The 25620-nt window shown below is 42.8% G+C and overlaps 1 pseudogene; it reads right to left on the bottom strand.

Annotated features, from left to right (window-relative positions):
* The window catches only part of LOC103652021 (caffeoylshikimate esterase-like), a 45834-nt pseudogene extending 24913 nt beyond the window's left edge, over positions 1–20921 (bottom strand).
* Between the last annotated feature and the right edge of the window lie 4699 nt (positions 20922–25620).

Raw genomic sequence — 25620 nt, 5'->3', positions numbered from 1 at the left:
TAAGCGCCCGTGGGCACGACCTTCTTATAAGCCTAAGTACCTCTTCTATACTTCTTACTGAGGATTGTCAATGAGCTAGCATATATTTCAAACTTATAAATAATTTACAACTGTTCAAAGCTATTTCTTTGAACCACTTTTGTAACACTCTGATCATGTACATTGTAAACTTGATGTAACTTGTAGAATTTGGTAATAAGAAATTCCGCTGCAAAATGTTGATGTGTGATTTGTGTTTACTTAATTTTGTGATCCTGGTTGTAAGTTGTCACACCCGGGTTTCGGGGCACCAAGATACAGGCGCGAACATAATTACCAGGTGTGCTGGGACCAAGTCTCACATATATGATGAATCATGACACATGATCGAATGTCACATCTTTACTACATAATAGGAGTTCTATACAAAATAAATAAATAAATACATCATAAGGAGACAACGATCCAACAACCCAACGTTGACTAGGAGACGATGGCCTAGACCTCTCACGAACTCGCCACAGCATTCTCCAAGCGCCTCATCCTGCGGTACCTATTCTTGACCTGTGGGGGGTGTGAGACAGCAAGAGTGAGCTCACATACGTTCATAGCTCAACAAGTTGTGGGGAATAATGTGCATGAACTCCCCAAAGGTGGGAGCTCATGTGAAGTGTAAGGCTTACCAAAGAGGATGGTTGAAGCTGAGCATTGCTTTTAAAATTGGTCAAAATTTTATTAGTAATTACTAAGTATAAGTAAATAGCAACCCAATTAAGTAGTAGAACAAAAGCAACAACATCACCTGCGATGAAATGCATATGACAAATTGAATTTAATTCCATAATTTAATCATGTGAGTGTCCGAGCTGCTCATGACCGTGAGCTCGGATAGTATACCTATTTTACACTCTGCAGAGGTTGCGCATCTTTACCCACAAGTCAGGTTACCCATCTGCCAAGAGACGTCCAATCCCATACACCTCTATCGAGGAGGCGAGGCAGGGTAACATTACGAGGCCTTTACAAAGTTCCACAAGCTTCAGAAAACCCGCTACAGTTTCTAGGAAGCTCCAATGCAGGGATCCCTTGCCTGATCGCCATCGCAGCAAAATCAACCCAAGGACCTCCCTACACTGACCACTCCCCTACTGCCCTTGCCCCTTTCGGGTAAGGTAGTCATCCACTAGCTTTCCTAATTAGTCAGCAAAGGGCGTCCCATACCACCCTTGTGGTAGCACTGTTTTCCCGAGTGGTTCTCCATGTTTCAATTAACATAATGATCTTAACATGAACAGTAAATAACAACTGATAATAAAACATAATCATGAATAAAATGTATCTCTATACGCAAAACCACATAAAGCAATAGCACGTAGTACCCAAAAAGTTTAGTGGAGTCAAGGAATAAAGATAATCAAACTAGGGTAACCTAAAGGGTCCCATCAAAATTATCCTATGAAGATCATTATGATTAATCAGAATATGACTAGGTAAAAAGAAGTGATCAAGGGCACAACTTGCTTGGGACTTGAGATTCCAGGTACCAACTTGCTCTTTAGATGACACGTGTCCTCGCGGTAGTCGTAGCAATACAAGCAAACATGGTATAGGCAAAAATTAACATCACACATAAGAACAAACTGTGTAATAATAATCTATGCTGCGTAACAATATCGTAGAAACAAGAACCACTAAATTCGGAGCTACAATTATGAAGTTACGGTTTTCCGAAGATCCACGTGGTTAAATATAGCATAGACTAAGTGCAACATTTTAATCTATATTTCATGACTAAACAAAGTTATCAGATGATAATAAATATTATTGTGAGACTAATGCAACTAGAATGGATCAAAACAGAATTACAGTTGTTGAGTTATGAATTTCTAAAGATTTAGTACTGGTGTATAAAAGAAATTAAGCACATAATTTTATCCTTAAGTTTCATAGCAAAATAAAGTTATTAGGAGATAAACAATATTAATATGAATCTATAGCAACTAGAATGGACCAAAAAGGAGTTAAAATGAGTTTAATATGGATTAAACAAGTTTATGGAATTGTTTTTGTACTAAGAATCATATTTAAATTTAATTTATCTATTTCCTAACAACCCATGTACTGCGGACACAATATCCAGAAAAGTCAGGGTCTAAACTATGCAATATAGGACCTATACGCAATTACTTTTGAACTCGGGTGGATGGCGGATTGAATAATAGAAACTAGAGGGTCTATTTATTAATTTGCGCACGGCTGAAGGGGTACGGGGCACTATGATCCGTCCGATCCAAAACCAGTGGCCCAGATTAGAAGTTGTCTAAATTGAACCGGTATTCAATCTGGGCCGCCCAATCAGGGATCAACAATTAAAATTTAACGAAAGGGCCCATCTGTTGTACACCGTCCGATCGGGGCTCGATGGTCAGGACCGGACGAGCGAAGAGCTAAAGCACGAACGGATCCTGGCCACTGGATCCGCGATCAACGGCTGTCGCTCTCCACTCACCTCACCCACACCGCACTGCCCCCAAGCGGCGGCGCTATACAGGGCCACGGCGGAGACCATCGCCGGCCGTTCCCAATCCACGATCCCGAGCACCGAGCTTCAATCCGAAGGGCAATACATGAAAAAGGGACGTCAGCTACCCATATGGGAAACTTCTCACCTCGACTCTGGCAGCAACGGGACTTGGTGACGTGGAGGAGCAGCGTGGCGGACCTCTGGAAGCACGGCGAGGAATTGCGGCTGTTCAGATCATGAACCCACCCAAGCGAGGTTACGACGGTATTCCAAGCGGCATGATGAGGCCCATGGGTCCAATTCCGAAGACCCGCCCGTGCCATTAGCTCAAATCACCCGCAGCGGCATCCCACATTCTCTCTCTCTCTCTCTCTCCCGTGCTACAATGGCGAGGGTTTCACGGCGTTCGATTGCTGATGGGCGAGCGAGGTGCCCCACCTTTATACCCCAAAGCCGAGGACAGTGGAGTCCGAAGGGAAGGAAAGTTGTTACGCCCTCCCGATTTTAGTGGAGGAGTGGCGTGGCAACGCCATGGGAGAGGAATCCACCGCCACCGTTATTTTGTTTTGCTCAATCGCTCGGTTGTTCACAGGAGTCCTGAGATCGCCATCGGATCACTAGGAGGATGCTCAGGACCTCAACCAGCGGAATCCATGGCTGAGGAGCCTGGAATTTGCGGCAACGGAGGCTGGCGGGATTGTGTCCATTGGCAAGATCAGTTAGGGAAGAAACGACTGTCATGAGGGGCCCACAAGACATTGACCGAGCGCATGTCCAGGGCGGTGTGGGGCTGACCACTGGGTCCCACAACGCATCCACTGCGCGCGCCCGGCCAGGTAATTGTGGGGCTGAGTTGTGGGCTGCGCGGGGTAGTAGATGGGCCAAAATATAGTCCGACGGCCCATTATAGGTGTGGGCTGCGCGGGGTCTTTTTTTTCCTTCACCAAATTTGAAACTCCAATTCAAATTTAATTCTTGTTTTGAACTTCAGTTATCCAATTAAAATCCCAATATAAGGATAACACCTACTATTTATTTACTTATAATATATTCTTTTTCTTTATTGTGTATATTCTTTTCCTTCTTCATTTTCAAATATTATTTTTACCTTAAACTTGAGATGCATATTTATATATTCATTTATTTGCTATTTGACTACTTTTACTTCTCTTAAGTAAGTATGCCCATAAAGGAAATTAAATAATTCCAAAAACACTTTCATGAATAATACACATATTTATTTATTTTATTGTTTTTACCTTATACGAATTTTAGGGCTTTACAAATCCTACCCCCTTAACAGAAATCTCGTCCTCGAGATTTGTAAGAAAAGGGATACATAAGGATTGGTTTGTAATTCAGCTTTTAGTCTATAATTGGTTCAAAAATCCAGATTCTCATTTTTAGTCAATAATGGTTGGTTAGGAGAGTATAGGTATCCAGCTACTTATTATGTAGGATATAAGAGCTGGATAGGTTAGGGCAAGAATAGCTAGGGGTAAGAAAGTTTATGGTAAGGAAGAACTCCGTGTTGGATGATAATGCATCTGAAGATTGAGTTTGACTTCCTTGATGAGGTTGATCCTTCCTTTTCTGGCCTTGGTCTCATTCATTCGAGGTTAGTGTATATCATAGAAGTTGGGAGAATATGGTTAAGATAGATATGGAGGAGATAGACTACATGATATAGGTCAAAAGTTTGTTTTAGATGGGGGTTGATAGATTATGCAATCCATCATGACTCTATCGATTGTGTTGTTTGCCCATAGATTGGTTGGATAGGTTATGTAACCTATTATATGGGTCATGTTGTTGTGTATGGCCGAGTTTATCTAAGTCACCAATTTAGGCTTAAGTGAGTTAGGAGTATAGCCTTATCCTTTGTACCAGCACTGAGTAACTCACACAAGATTAGAACATATTAGATTAGACTAGGTATGTGCCCGTGCGTTGCCACGACAGTTAAAAATTAGTATAAAACATATATACAGAATGATAAACATCACTATTATATGCTCCCCTATAGATGCACCATGGTTGACGGGAGGTTGGCAGGCGCATGCGCAGAGGGGGAGGCGGGAGAGGGACAACAGGGGCGTCGGACGCCGTGGCGAGGGGGATGGCATGATAGCGCCCATGGTCTACAATAGTCCCTTTTATATAGTAGAGATAGAGATATCTTTTCTCTACTACCTATTATATTTATGTGCCAGTACGTTGCTACGGTTATGAACAGAGACCGTATATTTCGTGATCACTAGAGACCGTATATACCCGTAGTAGTGCAAGTTTTTTCGAAGAAATGCAAGGTTTTTTTAAAACTTATTGATGTAGAATGACCATTGAAACTGGTGGTTTAATATTGTAGAGATATATATAAGATGATAAAATTAGTTGAACAACTATAATAGTAGAAGATCTCAGTATACAAATGTTAAGAAAATTAGCCAAACAGCTGTAGTAGTAGAAAATCTCAGTATACAAATGTAGAGCATTAGCAATCTAAAAGATATATTACAATGGTGTTGTTTATAGAGAGTAGAGTGGATACCAGGTGTATACTTATCTATGTCGTGGTCACTGCTCTTCAATAGTACCAGGAGACCTTGAATCGGGATATGTCCCATCTCTTTATTTTAGCAAACAAAATGTAGCGTCCTAATTTCCTTCCTATGTGTTGGAATATAATTCACGCATGACATGGTTTGTAGGATGCCTAAAAAAGAGTATTATTATTTTAGCAGGAAGCATATGTAGCAAGATGAAATATAATGAAACTGGCAACCACAAATGCTGAATCTATAAGCCCCAATACAAATATTGATGGAATCCCTTGATTGTTCAATGTTGGTTATCATTTCTCAATTTATCACAACAAACCAACAACTAAAATTTAATAAAAACATGTTACTATTGTAATACCCTATTTATGATAGTTATTCAATTGAAGACCATAGAAAGTATTGAACTGCCGAAATCCTTTGATAGAGACAACCTGCTATAAAAAAGGAGATAGAGAACAATATCACAATACCCACTTAGCCACCCTGAACATGTGAAACAAAATAAGGAAAAAATGGGTTGGGTTATTTGGGTAGTTTCGTCAGTTTCAAACAATTACCGAACTGAGTGCAAATGATAGTGTAAAGGTAAAAAGAAATAGTATTAATTATAGCCAGATTATAAAGGTTAACAGTAGAAGACATCTAACTGAAGAATAGACCAATGCAACTCTAGCTACAAATAGACAAGATGGAACAAAAGAAAATATGATCTTCTCCATTCACAATAAGGTGTAAATTCACTCAAAAATTGCACAGCAAATCAATAGATCTAGGTAACAATAGCTCCATGACATGGAGTCCGGTTATGCGCCTTTTCTGTTAGTCCTAATACCCTATACATAACAAAAGGCTACTAAAGCGATGTAATCATGAGTTCACAGGCATTTGCGGGTAGTTAACAAAATGATAAATTAAACTAATATATCTAGCAGCTACACAACATGTTTTATAAGTATAGCAAGGAAAGGCAAGTTATTTACCATCACTTATTTTCGACATTTGGCAAGCAGACAACAGTACTATAAGCAGACCCCCATAGAAAGGTAACGTAGTGGATGCAGACTTGGTGCTTCCAATGCATTAGATTTTGGCAACATCAGAGACTAAAATGCATACAATACATTGGATTTTGGATTTTGACACCTGACCGTTGATAGTGTCCTACAATACATCTGATGGTTATATGTAAAATCGTAATACATTTGATGGTTCCATCTACTAAGTAAATAACGACAAATCGCAGGTCCTCCAGGCATACCCATAAGAATCACATTAGAATTCAAATCATACTGCAACAGTCACAATACATTGTTTGTAAAATAAAAGTTTACTATATTACCTGATTAATGGAAGCAGCAATGAGAAGACCATCATTGCTTGTGCATTCAATACTTAAACGTCTCGAACTGGCGTAACTATTAGAAATGAGGAATTCAACACATGAAGCAAAGTCATCAAAACAATTTTGTTTCATTGCAAGTGCTCCAGCTTTGTGCCACTCCTCCCCGTACTCTCCATCCCCAATGTTTACTATACAAAAAACAAAGCATGTGTTCTTGCATAGCATAACGTGACCAACACTGAATGAAGGTGTTATGCTTATGTTGAATCCTCCATAACCATATAGCAAAGTTGGATGTGATCCATTAAGATTTATATCTTTCTTCGACATTATGAACATGGAAATTGTGGTAGAGATAAAAGAAGGCACATTGTGATTTTACTCTCCCAAGTCCCAACGGGCAACTCCAACCACTTTTTGTACTGTACACCTGTTGGCAGAAATAATATCTTTGGTTCATTAATTAATGAATGAAAGCTGCAAGATTCATCATCCACAGGCATGGAGTCATCTAGAGCGGTTGCAGATGGTGGATCGGGACCATCAAACGAGATCTCATAGTACTGAAGCAAAAACAAATTCTTTAATCAACAGACAATGGAAGTTTATTGCTGGATCTGTACTCGATACTCCATAGTAGCTGGAAGGAACCTAGCATAGAATTTGTGATGATGGATGGTGTAACACCACAAAAGCCATCGAATAAAAATAATGAATTTAGTTATTATATTAATTAGGGTAATAAATTTTTTTAAGTGTTTAATTATTTATTTTTATTTTGATCATTTTCTTTGTATGCGCTTGATTGATTATCGGATGATTGTTATTAACTTCCTTTTTAAAAAAATAAATCCTAGTAATTAAAATAATAATTAGGTAAAATAGTAATTATTAGTCTAAAAACAAGTAGTTTATTTATAAATATTTTTGGTGAATTTTTATGATTTTTCGAGCTCTTTAAATAATCATTTCGGAATTAGAAAAAAAAAGAAAAAACAAATTCTACACACCCAGCCGGCCCACTAGGGGCCCAAAACCCCCAAACCCTAACCCCTGTACACGCGCGCGGCCAGGAAAAATCCCAGCCGCCGCCTCCCTCTACTCCCTCTCTCCTCTATTCTCTCTCTCCCTCACTCCTCTCTCTCCACACTCGCTTCTCTCTCCACTTGCCGTGCCTGCTCGACGCGCCGAGCACCCAGCGCCGCGCGCCCTGCGCATTCGCGCAGCCGGCCGAGCAGCCGCCAGCCCGACGGCCGAGCCCAGCCGCGACACCTTGCCCTGCGCACACTGCCCCACGCGCGCGAGCGCCTGCATCCGCCGAGCCGCGCCCTCCAGCGACGCGCACGCGACCCCAAGCCCGGTGCCGAGCCATCCCCGAGCGCGAAGCCGCCAGCCGAGCGCGATGCCGCGAGCCGCGCTGCCCGTTGCTGAAACCGCCGTCCGTTCGTCTCGGTGTTAATGGAGATTGATTTCTACCGTTTCTTCCTCCCATTCCTCCTCTATTATGCTCCTTGTAACTGACGCCTGCGATGACCATTGAAGACGCCGGCCGTCCCTCTCTCCCCCACGGCGACCCTCCATTTACCTCCCTCTCCCCTATAAATTCGACGCCCTCCCCTCACTCCCATCCTCCCTACCCGAGCTCTCTCCCATTCCTCGCACTCTCTCGCTCGTCGTTCGTCACCGGAGTTTGCCGCTTGTCGCCGAAACCCGTGGAGTTCGCCGGAGTGTGTCGTTCGTCGCCGGAGTTCACCGGAGCTACGCCATCCGCCGTCCGTAGTCGAGCCTTGCTCTCCGTCCGGCCGAAACCCGTCGATCCATCCCCCGTCACAAGCACAAACCCGAGGTTGATGACGACCACAAATTTATTTTATGTATTTTATAAAGTGATTTTTGATTTGATTCATGAGTTGTGTATTTTGTTTGTTGTAATATGAACACATGTGATTCCGATTTATGTATTTGTGTGCGCTACAGAATTTGTTAGAATTATGCGTGCACCGTGTTATTTCATGTAATCGACGCGTTGATTTTGGTTTAGAGAAATATGACGTAGATTTAATAGTCACACGTTGGTGATAAAAATACTAGATAAGAATTTATAGTCAATTTTGGTCACGATAAATTCTAGAAACTACTTGGAGAATTATAGGTGCATTTTTGATGGATTAGAAAATGGTATAGAACTCATGTCATTTGAATAATATAGGATTTTAGATGATTTATCTAATTATTTTATTGGCATATTTTTTTTATAAAGAAAGGAGAAAATATCATTGGTAGATGGCAAAATAGGTTTTTGCTAGTCAAATAAACATGTTCACAGATTTAGAACTTAAAATTGTTAGAGTACTAGTTTATGTCAAATAACCTCGCTTGTGTTAGAAAATGATCAATTAGTAGTTTATGTAGATTTTTAGAATATTAGTATTATTAAATGCATTTTTGCTATACTAACTAATTTGAGTTAGAAAAGGTATTAATTTATTTATTAGTATTAATAGACAATAAGTATTATTTATCTTCATTGATGATGTTAAAATAAATTAATACTAGTTTAAAACTATATTTATTATACCCACTCATAAATTCACTATTAGGATTCACAATAATAGCCACAATTGAATTAATAAGTATTTACGCGATTAGTACGTAATTAAGATATGATTAGTGCGATAGGTTAATGAGTGCTTAATGACGTATTGGTGTATGTTTATGGATGGTGCATGTTTATTTATTGGTGTATGTTTTATTTTTGTATGTGCGCTATGCGACCCTATTAGAAGCGGATTGTGCGGTAGACGATCCGAACTCGTTCGAAGACGATCCGCAGGACTCGCTTGAGCAAGGCAAGTGGATTCTCCCTCTGCATATTCTGTTTGTACCTATTCATTGCATATAATAATGTTTATTTTTTATATATATATTGCATAATTTGATGGGTTAACCTAATTAAGGATTTCCTAGATTTACTACCTGTATTCCTTGTTTAACCTAGGAAAATTATTAAGTTGTGCAAGAATTTGTGCTACCGCTCAACTTAATGATTTCTTAATGTCACTCATTAATTGGTTTTAATGTTCCAAAGATTTAATTGGCAATTATGGCATTAACCCGATGGTTAAGATAACATTATTACAAATATAATTGGAACATGGAGTGACCACCCAGGATAACAGTGCAACCACGAGTGCTATCATGGCTCTGGCTTTGGTAATTAGCTCTATATGCTTAGTGCCTAGCAACCTTACCTGAAAGATGGGCAAGAGGGGGAGCGGTAGGTGCTGGCAGCCCACGTTAACATGGGGTCGTATTCTTGGCTAAGGTACTTCACCCAGGGGGCCACCACCATCGTCTTAGAAACCTTAGCGTGTTGCTTCGTATTAAGGTATTTTGTGAAAGCCTCATAATGGATCCCTAGCCATTCACCTCGGCAGTGTCTAAGGGTCCGATCAACCCGGGCTAGATGGGATACATGGCTTGTGGGTAAAGTTGTACCACCTCTGCAGAGTGTAAAACTGATATATCAGCCGTGCTCCCGGTTATGAGCGACCTGGACTCCTCACATGATAATTGAACTTGAAGATGGAATTAAATTGAGATCCGATGATCTGCCAATAATTTGCTTAAGTGGTTTCACTTAAGTGTTTTTGCTATATTCATATTCCTTTGTTTAAATGGGATATTTGGGACTCACACTTATTAGTAAGACAGGTGTTGTTAATAAAATGTTGACCAACTAAAATGCTTACTGCTCAAACTTAGCCTCACCTTGTTATACCTGCATTAGTTTTTCCCCCACTTGCTGAGCCCCGACCATAAGTGAGCTCACCCTTGCTTAATTTTGATCAGAGGGTGATGCTGGAGACTTTGATGGAGATTTTATCGACGGCGATGATTTCTAAGTCTAACGATGTGCCGGTCATCTTCCTGTGGGAGATTGCCCAGTTGTTTATTTCCGCTTTACTTTGATGTGATACTTGTTAAAGATACAATGTTTCAGATGATGTAATAAAGTATTATACTCACTTTACGCCTTTATTGCATTGTCTTTTGATATATTACACTTGTGACGTCAACATATGTGTGGAAATGGATCCTGGCACACATATGGTATGCGCTCGGTTCTACCCCCTGGAACCGGGTGTGACAGAAGTGGTATCAAAGCTATGCTGACCCTAGGTCGTTAGATTAGTTAGAAATGGAAAGCCTAGTTGTTCAAAACATGCTAATTTCATTCCTATAAATTCCTTTATCAGTCTTACCTCTTTGAAATTCAACTAAGTTGACTCTTCTCTTGTAGATGGTTCGCACTCTCCAAACCACCCGCGTCAACACCAGCTACGCCCCTCAGCCCCGGCAGGTCCCGGTCTACCCAGTGGTAGTCGAGGAAGCTCCAGCGAATCTCCCTCCCGTCCGAGTAGAGAACGTAATCAACCTGGAGGACAGCTCGGAGGAGCAGCTGCCGACTCCCACCCCGTTGGCCGAGTCCCTGGCCTTCGCAGCTGGGTCATCGACGTCAGCACTATCTGCACCAGCCTTCCAAGCACCTGCACCCGGAGGCGACGACCCCGACGACTCCGGAGACGGCGATGACGAGGATGACGACGACGACGATGGAGAGGATGAGCACGTCAACCAGGAAGCTGACTACGCCCAGCAGGACCACTTCATGGGGATTGGTCCAGTTGTCGAACATTACACATCAATGTTCGAGACAGGACACTTCCCCAACCTGCTGCAGGCAGTGCTGCACGAGCTAGGAGCCTACGTCCGCCCCCTGTACGAGACGAGGCGAGTGAGCGAGCCTCCCCGGGCTTGCTATTACATCACTCGCATCCATGTCAGGGTAATGGATGCAGGTGACAGGGGATTCAGGACTCTGTCTGCTCACGAGTCCCTGATACCGCTGTCCACCTACGCTGCCTCGGTCAGCGATGCTGCCCGTCGGACCCTGTGGTCGCTCAGCCACACCTACCGGCAGCAGTTGCAGAACACGAGGTTCAGGCACCTTCCTCAGCGCCTGCGTGGAGAAAGCCAGACCAACATTGTCCCAGGTGAACCTGGTGAGGACCGCCTCAACACCCTAGCTGGTGTAGTGGCCGGTCTCAACACCGACCTGGACAGTGCCACCCTGGACCTCTACAGGGTGCACTAGGAGCTGGAGAATGCCCACGCCAGGATTGCAGCCCTGGAAGCCCAACTGCAAGGACTGGATCCGCCAGAAGCTCAGGTCCCCGCCGTGGCGTTGTCTCCTCCCCGCAAGAGGCTGCGCTATGGAGAGCCCGGATCCGTCACTAGGCTGCTTTAGGAGTTTTGAGTCATGATGTAATAAGTTATACTTCGCGTTAGACGATGATACTCTCTTTATGTTATCATATTAATAAATATCAACCATGTGATGGTGATTGATTGAAATGTTTGATTTGGATCTTTGTTTGAGTGCAATGGTCTTATGGAATGATGGCCATAAGAACATATAAAAATTTTAAAACTTAAGTCATTTCCCCTCTAGAATCTTTCTACTCTTCTCTTCTCTAAGATGTTCACTTTCTAACCAATCAGATGGTGAACCAACGTCAAGGACCTAACAACCGGAACCAGCGTGGACAACAAGCACCACCACCACCACCACCAAATCCCAATATGGAGCAGTTCATCGCCGCCCAGATGCAGATTCTGCAAGGACTCACTGCTGCGGTTCAGCAATTACAACAGAACCAACAGAATCAGCAACCCCAGCAGCAGCAGTATGCACCCCCGGCCAGAGATAAACACCGGGATTTCATGAGTCATCACCCGCCGACATTTTCTCATGCGGTTGATCCCCTGGATGCCGATGACTGGCTCAAAGTCATTGGGAAGAAGCTGGACATCACTCAGTGCAACGACTGAGAGAAGGTCTTGTACGCCTCGGGAAGACTCGAGGGAGCTGCGTCCGATTGGTGGGATGCCTTCACAGCGGCACACCCCAACGCAGATACCATAACCTGGCAGGAGTTCCAAGAGAACTTCCGCGCTCATCACATCCCCTCTGGAATTATGAAGCTGAAGAAGAAGGAATTCCTTTCCCTTACTCAAGGGAATATGTCGGTCAGTGAGTATCGTGATCGCTTCACTCAGCTTTCATGCTATGCCCCTGAAGAAGTGGATACAGATGAGAAGCGCCAAGAGCGTTTCTTGGAAGGATTGATCGGACCTCTGAATTACCAACTTCAGAGTCACACTTTTCCCAACTTCCAGACACTGCTGAACAAGGCAATTGGCCTTGAGAGTAAAAGGAAGGAGCTATCTGACCACAAAAGGAAATTTCAAGGTCAGTCCAGCAGGAACACCCGGCCAAACAATGCTCAAGGTTCGCAGTTCCGCTCTGGAAATCAGGGTGGAAATAATTATCAAGTACAACGCTCTGGACAACAAAGCCAGAGAAGTAACCAAAACCAGAACCAGCAAAGAAGCAACTCCCAGACCAACCAGAGGTCTGGTGGAAATTCACAGAACCGTCAAGTTGGCACCAACAACACGCAGGCCAGAAACAACGCACCTGTCCAACCCAATGGATGTTTCAAGTGCGGTGAGCTAGGCCACTATGCCAACAATTGCCCAAGGCGCAACCAGCAGACACCCAGAAAGGCAATAATCAGAGGAATGACCAGAACACCCCCGCTCGTGGATCTGCTCAGAACAAGACACCACAGAACCAGAGCCGAGGAAGGGTCAATCACGTCACTGCGGAATCAGTGCCTGAGGATGCCGACATAGTGTATGGTATGTTCCTTGTTAACTCCATACCTGCATCAGTTTTATTTGACTCTGGAGCATCACATTCATTTATAACTGAGTCATTTGTGGAAAACATAACATACCTAAGTACCCTCTGAAGAGGATATTACACATTAGTTCACCGGGAGGTGACATGAAGGCCACACACTCATGCCCTCATGTTAATATCAAGATTCAAGGAATAGATTTTACAGTCGACCCAGTGGTCCTAGGATCCAACGGGATTGATGTGATTCTTGGATGCAACTGGTTGAAAAGTTGTGATGGAGTGATACGGTGTGCCAATGGAACAATTATGTTGACAAGTCCTCAAGGTGAAAGAATCCAAGTTAACATAGACAAGTCAACAGATGAAAAAGGGAAGACAGTGATCAATCACTTGGAAGAAAAGCCCTTGGAAATTATCAAAGTAGTGTGCGAATACCCAGACGTATTTCCGGAGGAATTACCAGGTATGCCACCTGACCATGATATAGAGTTTTCTATTGAATTAGTACCCGGAACCGCACCTATCTCGAAAAGACCATATAGAATGGATGTTAAAGATTTAGTAGAATTGAAGAAACAAATAGAAGAATTACTAGAAAAAGGTTTCATTCGCCCAAGTTCATCCCCTTGGGGAGCCCCAGTGCTATTTGTGAACAAGAAGGATGGTTCGAGGAGAATGTGCGTTGTTTATAGAAGTTTGAATGAAGTAACCATCAAGAATAAATACCCACTACCTCGAATTGAAGACTTATTCGATCAAATGAAAGGAGCTAAGATATTCTCGAAGATAGATCTGAGATCGGGATATCATCAGTTAAAGATTCGAGCAGAAGATGTACCGAAGACAGCCTTCACGACGAGATATGGATTATATGAGTTTTTGGTCATGTCGTTTGGACTGACTAATGCACCAGCATACTTTATGAACTTGATGAATAAAGTATTCATGGAATATCTGGATCAGTTTGTGGTCGTATTCATTGACGACATACTGATATATTCTCTGAATGAAGAAGCACACGAAGATCATCTAAGGCTAGTCCTACAAAAGCTTCGTGACAACCAACTGTACGCAAAATTCTCGAAGTGTGATTTTTGGTTGAAGGAAGTTGCTTTCTTAGGGCATATTGTTACCGATGGTAGAATTAAAGTGGACCCAGGAAAGATAAGTGAGATACTGGATTGGAAGCAACCAAAGGATGCGTCCAAGATCAGAAGTTTTCTTGGATTGGCAGGATACTATAGAAGATTTATTGAAGGTTTTTCCAAGTTAGTAAAACCATTTACCTCTCTACTGGAGAAAGGCAAAGAGTTCAAATGGGATGAAGCTTGTCAGAATTGTTTTGATGAACTCAAGAAGAGGTTAACCACTGCACCAATATTGGTAATGCCAGACATCCACAAGGGATTTGATGTGTATTGCGATGCATCACACCTTGGACTTGGATGTGTGCTAATGCAAGAAGGAAAGGTGATTGCTTATGCTTCAAGACAGTTGAGGAAACATGAGACGAATTATCCTACGCATGATTTGGAACTAGCTGCCGTAGTGCATGCTTTGAAGATTTGGAGGCACTATATGATTGGAAACAAGTGCAAAATCTTCACGGATCACAAAAGCCTGAAATATATATTCACTCAGAAGGAACTCAACCTCAGACAGAGAAGATGGCTTGAGTTGATTAAAGACTATGATTTGGAGATACAATATCACCCCGGAAAAGCAAATGTAGTAGCTGATGCTTTGAGCCGTAAGGGTCAAGTGAACAACATCACTACTCATTTGATGTCACAAGAATTGTGCTGGGAAATGGAACGACTCAACCTTGGATTTCTCAATAATGTAGAAGCAACAGTGATGGAAGTCGAATCTACTTTGGAAGACGAGATTCGTAAAGGACAAGAGTCCGATGAGAAGATTAAGGAAATTAAAACTTTGATTAGTTTGGGTAAAGCCCCAGATTTCACAGAAGATGAACAAGGCACAATATGGTTTAAGAAGAGAATCTGTGTACCGGAAATCGAGCACTTACGCCAACTTATTTTGAGAGAAGCTCATGATTCAGCTTACTCTATTCACCCTGGAAGTACAAAGATGTACCAGGATCTTAAGGAAAAGTATTGGTGGTACGGTTTGAAAAGAGATGTTGCTACTCATGTTGCATTATGTGACGTGTGTCAGCGAGTTAAAGCTGAACACCAAAGACCAGCAGGATTGCTACAACCTCTCAAGATACCGGAATGGAAATGGGAAGAAATCAGTATGGATTTCATAGTTGGACTACCCCGTACTCGGGATGGCTATGATTCAATATGGGTCATAGTAGACAGGTTAACTAAAGTAGCACACTTTATACCTGTGAAGACAACTTACTCGGGAGCCCAGTTAGCAGAGTTGTACATGTCGAGGATTGTTTGTCTGCATGGAGTACCGAAGAAGATCGTATCCGATCGAGGAACCCAGTTTACCTCGCGCTTTTGGAAAAGACTTCATGAGTCCATGGATACCAAGCTAAACTTTAGTTCAGCTTATCATCCTCAAACGGATGGGCAAACGGAAAGAACAAACCAAGTGTTGGAAGATATGCTAAGAGCTTGCGCTCTAAAGCATGGTAGAAGCTGGGATAAAAGTTTGCCTTATGCAGAATTTTCGTATAACAACAGTTATCAAGCAAGTCTCAAAATGGCACCGTTTGAGGCACTATATGGACGAAAGTGTAGAACACCGCTTTATTGGAATCAGACTGGAGAAAGTCAAGTATTTGGTCCAGAAATTCTCCAAGAGGCAGAAAAGCAAGTGCAGATTATCAGAGAAAATTTGAAGACAACACAGTCAAGACAGAAAAGCTATGCTGATAATAGAAGAAGAGAATTGATGTTTGAAGTAGGAGACTTCGTATACCTTAAAGTTTCACCGATGAGAGGAATGAAAAGGTTTAAGGTTAAGGGAAAACTATCACCTCGCTATATTGGCCCGTTCAAGATTTTGGAAAGAAAAGGCGAAGTAGCCTACCAGTTAGAGCTACCCGATAGATTATCGGATGTGCATGACGTATTTCACTTATCACAACTCAAGAAGTGCTTAAGAGTACAAGAAGAACAGTTACCCCTGGAAGAACTGAATGTTAATGAGGATTTGACTTATTCGGAGTACCCGATCAGAATTCTGGAAACATCTCGCAGAATTACACGGAGTAAAGTCATTAACATGTGCAAAGTTCAGTGGAGTCATCATTCGGAAGATGAGGCCACTTGGGAAAGAGAAGATGAACTCAGAGCAGAATTCCCTCAGCTATTCTCGGAAGTTTCTTAATCTCGAGGACGAGATTCTTTTAAGAGGGGTAGGTTTGTAACACCACAAAATCCATCGAATAAAAATAATGAATTTAGTTATTATATTAATTAGGGTAATAAATTTTTTTAAGTGTTTAATTATTTATTTGCATTTTGATCATTTTCTTTGTATGCGCTTGATTGATTATCGGATGATTGTTATTAACTTCCTTTTAAAAAAAGAAATCCTAGTAATTAAAATAATAATTAGGTAATATAGTAATTATTAGTCTAAAAACAAGTAGTTTATTTATAAATATTTTTGGTGAATTTTTATGATTTTTCGAGCTCTTTAAATAATCATTTCGGAATTAGAAAAAAAAACAAATTCTACACACCCAGCCGGCCCACTAGGGGCCCAAAACCACCAAACCCTAACCCCTGTACACGCGCGCGGCCAGGAAAAATCCCAGCCGCCGCCTCCCTCTACTCCCTCTCTCCTCTATTCTCTCTCTCCCTCACTCCTCTCTCTCCCCACTCGCTTCTCTCTCCACTTGCCGTGCCTGCTCGACGCGCCGAGCACCCTGCGCATTTGCGCAGCCGGCCGAGCAGCCGCCAGCCCGACGGCCGAGCCCAGCCGCGACGCCTTGCCCTGCGCACACTGCCCCGCACGCGCGAGCGCTTGCATCCGCCGAGCCGCGCCCTCCAGCGACGCGCACGCGACCCCAAGCCCCGTGCCGAGCCATCCCCGAGCGCGAAGCCGCCAGCCGAGCGCGATGCCGCGAGCCGCGCTGCCCGTTGCTGAAACCGTCGTCCGTTCGTCTCGGTGTTAATGGAGATTGATTTCTACCGTTTCTTCCTCCCATTCCTCCTCTATTATGCTCCTTGTAACTGACGCCTGTGATGACCATTGAAGACGCCGGCCGTCCCTCTCTCCCCCACGGCGACCCTCCATTTACCTCCCTCTCCCCTATAAATCCGACGCCCTCCCCTCACTCCCATCCTCCCTACCCGAGCTCTCTCCCATTCCTCACACTCTCTCGCTCGCCGTTCGTCACCGGAGTTTGCCGCTTGTCGCCGGAACCCGTGGAGTTCGCCGGAGTGTGTCGTTCGTCGCCGGAGTTCACCGGAGCTACGCCATCCGCCGTCCGTAGTCGAGCCTTGCTCTCCGTCCGGCCGAAACCCGTCGATCCATCCCCCGTCACAAGCACGAACCCGAGGTTGATGACGACCACAAATTTATTTTATGTATTTTATAAAGTGATTTTTGATTTGATTCATGAGTTGTATATTTTGTTTGTTGTAATATGAACACATGTGATTCCGATTTATGTATTTGTGTGCGCTTCGGAATTTGTTAGAATTATGCGTGCACCGTGTTATTTCATGTAATCGACGCGTTGATTTTGGTTTAGAGAAATATGACGTAGATTTAATAGTCACACGTTGGTGATAAAAATACTAGATAAGAATTTATAGTCAATTTTGGTCACGATAAATTCTAGAAACTACTTGGAGAATTATAGGTGCATTTTTGATGGATTAGAAAATGGTATAGAACTCATGTCATTTGAATAATATAGGATTTTAGATGATTTATCTAATTATTTTATTGGCATATTTTTTTTATAAAGAAAGGAGAAAATATCATTGGTAGATGGCAAAATAGGTTTTTGCTAGTCAAATAAACATGTTCACAGATTTAGAACTTAAAATTGTTAGAGTACTAGTTTATGTCAAATAACCTCGCTTGTGTTAGAAAATGATCAATTAGTAGTTTATGTAGATTTTTAGAATATTAGTATTATTAAATGCATTTTTGCTATACTAACTAATTTGAGTTAGAAAAGGTATTAATTTATTTATTAGTATTAATAGACAATAAGTATTATTTATCTTCATTGATGATGTTAAAATAAATTAATACTAGTTTAAAACTATATTTATTATACCCACTCATAAATTCACTATTAGGATTCACAATAATAGCCACAATTGAATTAATAAGTATTTACGCGATTAGTACGTAATTAAGATATGATTAGTGCGATAGGTTAATGAGTGCTTAATGACGTATTGGTGTATGTTTATGAATGGTGCATGTTTATTTATTGGTGTATGTTTTATTTTTGTATGTGCGCTATGCGACCCTATTAGAAGCGGATTGTGCGGTAGACGATCCGAACTCGTTCGAAGACGATCCGCAGGACTCGCTTGAGCAAGGCAAGTGGATTCTCCCTCTGCATATTCTGTTTGTACCTATTCATTGCATATAATAATGTTTATTTTTTATATATATATTGCATAATTTGATGGGTTAACCTAATTAAGGATTTCCTAGATTTACTACCTGTATTCCTTGTTTAACCTAGGAAAATTATTAAGTTGTGCAAGAATTTGTGCTACCGCTCAACTTAATGATTTCTTAATGTCACTCATTAATTGGTTTTAATGTTCCAAAGATTTAATTGGCAATTATGGCATTAACCCGATGGTTAAGATAACATTATTACAAATTTAATTGGAACATGGAGTGACCACCCAGGATAACAGTGCAACCACGAGTGCTACCATGGCTCTGGCTTTGGTAATTAGCTCTATATGCTTAGTGCCTAGCAACCTTACCTGAAAGATGGGCAAGAGGGGGAGCGGTAGGTGCTGGCAGCCCACGTTAACATGGGGTCGTATTCTTGGCTAAGGTACTTCACCCAGGGGGCCACCACCATCGTCTTAGAAACCTTAGCGGGTTGCTTCGTATTAAGGTATTATGTGAAAGCCTCATAATGGATCCCTAGCCATTCACCTCGGCAGTGTCTAAGGTTCCGATCAACCCGGGCTAGATGGGATACATGGCTTGTGGGTAAAGTTGTACCACCTCTGCAGAGTGTAAAACTGATATATCAGCCGTGCTCCCGGTTATGAGCGACCTGGACTCCTCACATGATAATTGAACTTGAAGATGGAATTAAATTGAGATCCGATGATCTGCCAATAATTTGCTTAAGTGGTTTCACTTAAGTGTTTTTGCTATATTCATATTCCTTTGTTTAAATGGGATATTTGGGACTCACACTTATTAGTAAGACAGGTGTTGTTAATGAAATGTTGACCAACTAAAATGCTTACTGCTCAAACTTAGCCTCACCTTGTTATACCTGCATTAGTTTTCCCCCCACTTGCTGAGCCCCGACCATAAGTGAGCTCACCCTTGCTTAATTTTGATCAGAGGGTGATGCTGGAGACTTTGATGGAGATTTTATCGACGACGATGATTTCTAAGTCTAACGAAGCGCCGGTCATCTTCCTGTGGGAGATTGCCCAGTTGTTTATTTCCGCTTTACTTTGATGTGATACTTGTTAAAGATACAATGTTTCAGATGATGTAATAAAGTATTATACTCTCTTTACGCCTTTATTGCATTGTCTTTTGATATATTACACTTGTGACGTCAACATATGTGTGGAAATGGATCCTGGCACACATATGGTATGCGCTCGGTTCTACCCCCTGGAACCGGGTGTGACAGATGGACCGCACGTGGTTGAACTGTTGAAGGCAAGGCTGGGCGCCTGGCCAAGGCACGCACGCACTGTAGCGGTGGAGGTGGTGTCTCGTGCCTTGAGCCAGTCTATCATTTCGTCGAACATCTTCTCCACGTTCTCCTCGGGCTCGCCGACAATCTGGTGTCACATCCCGAGGTAGACGCGAAGCGTCTTGTCCTTGCTCCCGGCGCGCCTGCAGAGCTTCTCGACGCAGGCGGGGTCGCAGACGGTGTCCTAAACGTCGTGCATGCCGAGGAACGACAGCTGGACCTCCTCGAATCGATGCTGCAACTCGTAGCAGACGCGGAGGCGCTCGAGCACCGTGGTCGCCCTAGGCGGAGCCATGGTGCGGCGCGAGGAGGCGAGCACGAGTGCTCGCTTCCAGTCCACCTTGAAGAAGCTCTCGGGGATGTTGCCCCACGTGAAGGCGACATGCTAGGTGGGGACGACGGCGGCGAGTAGGTGCTCGAGCGGCCAGGGCGGCTTGATCCTCGGACTGACCCCGCACATGGTGTCGTTGAGCATGGCCCCGTACCACCACAGGTCCCTGTTCCGGAGGTGGAGCAACAACGCGATGGCGCCGCCGAGCGACTCCCCATAGAGGAAGCAGGGGAGCGTGGGCGGGTAGTCGACGTAGAAGGGCGCAAAGGTGGCGTCGCAGTCATTGAGCACGAGGTTGATGTCGAGGAGGTGGCCCTGGAGACCCTCGGTGAAGTCGTGGCCCTGGTGGTGGAGCGCGGCAATGGCGGGCAGGAGACGGCGGCAATCTCGGGGGGTGAGGGCCACATAACTCTGGATATAGTGTGCGGCAATGTTGGGGGAAGGGTGGGTCGGTGGGTGCGGTGGGCATGCTCATCTCGTCGCTGAACCGTGCGACAGTGAGGACAGCGTTGTCTCGGTGGAGCGGGGGAGGGGCGGGGAGCATGCTGGATGCAGGGGCGGGGGTAGCGTTGAGGTGGGGAAGGTGTGGGCGGGCGGGGGCGAGGAAGAGGCGAGCGGAGGGAGGGCGTAGCCACGGTATCGGGGGCGCCCACTCTAGGTACTTAATTAGTAGTAGGGATATGATCTAGATTAGACTAGTTTAGGTTAGATAGATCTATTAGGATATGCTAGAGTCTTTTGAGATAGTATGGACCATATGGTGTAGGTAGGTTAGAATCTCTGTTAGGTTAAAATAAAAGAGTTATGCAGCTATTGGGTGGTTAAGATAGTTGCATATGGCTAGGTTGGACTAAGGCTCCAATTTAGATTAAAGCATATTTATAAGAGTAGGATCCAATCTTATTTTACTAGTATTATCTAACATGTTTTCCCATTAGCTTAGATCTGATCTGATTAGATGGGATCAGAATTAAATTGGTGTAATGAGATTAGACTAGATAAGATCTACTGAATTTATTTTGGAATAGATCATGTTTGTTACACTGTTATGAGATAAGCAAGGTCGTGGGGATAAATATGCTTATTAGGACAAGACGAGTCTCTAAGAATAAGATAGAATCTTTTTTAGATTAGTTAAATCTATTAGGATAGGATAGAATCTTTTTGAGATAAGATGAATCTATTAAGGTATGAAAGAATCTTTTAAGATAAGATGGATCTATTAGGCTAGATACTTTAATGAGGGATAATCTAGTTTATCTAGTTATTTTTATAAGCATTTTTTCCTATATGTATATGCAGATGTAATTGTGGACATTACTCCACAACTCATCACACTCAATCAAAGATCCAAATCAGACAAGTATGATAAGAACAAACACTCAAGCGTATAAATACCTATAAAAATAGTTTTTTTGGTTTTTGTTCCTAAGAGTAGGTCTCCTATTCCTAAAAAGGTCACTTTAAGCACAAGATTTCAAAGTGTGAAATCCAAATTTGTCTTTAGAAAGAAAAGGTAAGAATAATCAGAGTAGAGCAAAAATAGATGAGAAAAGATTAAGATAAGTTTAGAAAAGAATTAGAGTAACAAAGGTAAGTATTGGTTGTTCCAGTTCTACCTAGGTTTCGTCCTATAGTCAACATTCCTCTGATGCCACTTTTGTCACACCCGGGTTTCGGGTCGCCAAGACCCAGGCGCGAACATAATCACCAGGTATGCTGGGACCAAGTCTCACACATATGATGAATCATGCCACAGGATCGAATGTCACATCTTTACTACAAAACATGAGTTCTATACAAAATAAATAAATACATCATAAGGAGACAACGATCCAACAATCCAAATTGACTGGGAGACGACAACCTAGACCTCTCACGAACTCGCCACAACATTCTCCAAGCGCCTCATCATGCGGTACCTGTTCTTGACCTGTGGGGAGTGTGAGACATCAAGAGTGAACTCACATACGTTCATAGCTCAACAAGTTATGGGGAATAATGTGCATGAACTCGCCAAAGGTGGGAGATCATGTGAAGTGTAAGGCTTACCAAAGAGGATGGTTGAAGCTGAGCATTGCTTTTAAAGTTGGTCAAAATTTTATTAGCAATTACTAAGTATAAGTAAATACCAACCCAATTAAGTAGTAGAACAAAAGTAACAACATCACCTGTGATGCAATGCATATGACAAATTGAATTTAATTCCATGATTTAATCATGTGAGCGTCCGAGCTGCTCATGACCGTGAGCACAGCTAGTATACCAGTATTACACTCTCAGAGGTTGCGCATCTTTACCCACAAGTCATGTTACCCATCTGCCAAGAGACGGCCAATCCCATACACCTCTACCGAGGAGGCGAGGCAGGGTAACATTACGAGGCCTTTACAGAGTTCCACTAGCTTCAGAAAACCGCTATAGTTTCTAGGAAGCTCCAATGCAGAGATCCCTCGCCTGACCGCCATCGCAGCAAAATCAACCCAAGGACCTCCCTACACTGACCACTCCCCTACTGCCCTTGCCCCTTTCGGGTAAGGTAGTCATCCACTAGCTTTCCAAATTAGTTAGCCAAGGGCGTCCCATACCACCCTTGTGGTAGCACTATTTTCCCAGGTGGTTCTCCATGTTCCAATTAACATAATGATCTTAACATCAACAGTAAATAACAACTGATAATAAAATATAATCATGAATAAAATGTATCTCTATACCCAAAACCACATAAAGCAATAGCAGGTACTACCCAAAAAGTTTAGTGGAGTCAATGTATAAAGATAATCAAACTAGGGTAACCTAAAGGGTCCCATCAAAATTATCCTATGCAGATCATTATGATTAATCAGAACATGACTGGGTAAAAAGAAGTGATCAACGACACAACCTTCCTGGGACATGAGATTCCAGGTACCAACTTTCTCTTTAGATGACACATGTCCTCGCGCTAGTCCTAGCAATACAAGCAAACATGGTATAGACAAAAATTAATATCACACCAAACATAAGAACAAACTGTGTAATAATAATCTATGTTGCGTAACGAGATCGTAGAAATAAGAACCACTAAATTCGGAGCTACGGTTATGAATTTATGGTTTTCCGAAGATCCACGTGGTTAAATATTGTCTAGACTAAGTGCAACATTTTCATCTATATTTCATGACTAAACAAAGTTATCAGATGATAATAAATATTATTGTGAGACTAATGCAACTAGAATGGATCAAAACGGAGTTACAGTTATTGAGTTATGAATTTCTAAAGATTTAGTAGTGGTGTATAAAAGAAATTAAGCACATAATTTTATCCTTAACTTTCATAGCAAAATAAAGTTATCAGGAGATAAACAATATTAATATGAATTTAGAGCAACTGGAATGGACCAAAAAAAAGTTAAAATGAGTTTAATATGGATTAAACAAGTTTATGGAATTGTTTTGTACTATGAATCATTTTTAAATTTATTTCTCTATTTTCTAACAACCCATGTACTGCGGACACAATATCCAAAAAAGTCAGGGTCTAAACTGCAAAATACAGGACCTATATGCAATTACTTTTGAACTGGCGTGGATGGCGGGTTGAATAATAGAAACCAGGGGTCTATTTATTAATTTGCGCATGGCTGAAGGGGTACGGGGCAGTGTGATCCATCCGATCCAAAACTAGTGGCCCAGATTAGAAGTTGTCTAAATTGAACCGGTATTCAATCCGGGTTGCCCGATCAGGGATCAACGGTTAACATTTAACGAAAGGGCCCATCTGTTGTACACCGTCCGACCGGAGCTCGATGGTCACGATCGGACGAGCGAAGAGCTAAAGCACGAACGGATCCTGGCCACTGGATCCGTGATCAACGAATGTCGCTCTCCCCTCACCTCACCCACACCACACTGCCCCTAAGCGACAGCGCTATACAGGGCCACGGCGGAGGCCATCGCTTGCCGTTCCCAATCCACGATCCCGAGCACCGTGCTTCAATCCGAAGGGCAATACATGAAAAAGGGACGCCAGCTACCCGTATGGGAAACTTCTCACCTTGACTCTGGTAACAACGGGACTTGGCGACGTGGAGGAGCAACGCTGTGGACCTCTGGAAGCACGGCGAGGAATTGCGGCTGTTCAGAGCATGAACCCACCGAAGCGAGGTTACGACGGTATTCCGAGCAGCATGATGAGGCCCATGGGTCCAATTCCGAAGACCCGCCCTTGCCATTAGCTCAAATCACCCGCAGCGGCATCCACATTTTCTCTCTCTCTCTCTCTCGGGTGCTACAATGGTGAGGGCTTCACGGCGTTCAATGGCTGATGGGCGAGCGAGGTGCCCTGACTTTATACCCTAAAGCCGAGGAAAGCAGAGTCCGAAGGGGAGGAAAGTTGTTACGCCCGCCCGATTTCAGTGGAGGAGTGGCACGACAACGCCATGGGAGAGGAATCCACCGCCACCGTTATTTTGTTCCGCGCAATCGCTTGGTTGTTCGCAGGAGTCCTGAGATCACCACCGGATCACCACCAGGAGGATGCTCGGGACCTCAACCAGTGGAATCCATGGCTGAGGAGCCTAGAATTTGCGGCGACCGAGGCTGGCGGGATTGCGTCCGTTGGCAAGATCCGTTGGGGAAGAAACGACTGTCATCAGGGGCCCACATGACATTGACCGACGCGCACATCCAGGGCGGTGTGGGGCTGACCACAGGGTCCCACCACGCATCCACTGCGCACGCCCGACCAGGTTATTGGGGCTGAGTTGTGGGCTGCGCAGGGGTAGTAGATGGGCCAAAATACAAACCGGCGGCCCATTATAAGTGGTTTTTTCATTTTCTGTTTTTCCTTCACCAAATTTGAAACTCCAATTCAAATTTAATTATTGTTTTGAACTTCAGTTATCTAATAAAAATCCCAATATAAGGATAACACCTATTATTTATTTACTTATAATATATTCTTTTTCTTTATTGTGTATATTCTTTTCCTTCTTCATTTTCAAATATTATTTTTTTTACCTTAAACTTGACTCGCGAATTTATACACAAATGCACAATTACAAGAACCTCAGCATGAGATGCATATTTATATATTCATTTATTTGCTATTTGACTACTTTTACTTCTCTTAAGTAAGTATGCCCATAAAGGAAATTAAATAATTCCAAAAACACTTTCATGAAAAATACACGTCTTTATTTATTTTATTGTTTTCACCTTATATGAATTTTAGGGCTTTACATAAGTGGTTTATCCGGG

This window comes from Zea mays, chromosome 3 (genome assembly GCF_902167145.1).
Source record: "Zea mays cultivar B73 chromosome 3, Zm-B73-REFERENCE-NAM-5.0, whole genome shotgun sequence".
Taxonomy (NCBI): Eukaryota; Viridiplantae; Streptophyta; class Magnoliopsida; order Poales; family Poaceae; genus Zea; species Zea mays.
Note: the sequence above shows the minus strand (reverse complement) of the source record. Positions and strands in the feature narration are given on the sequence as shown.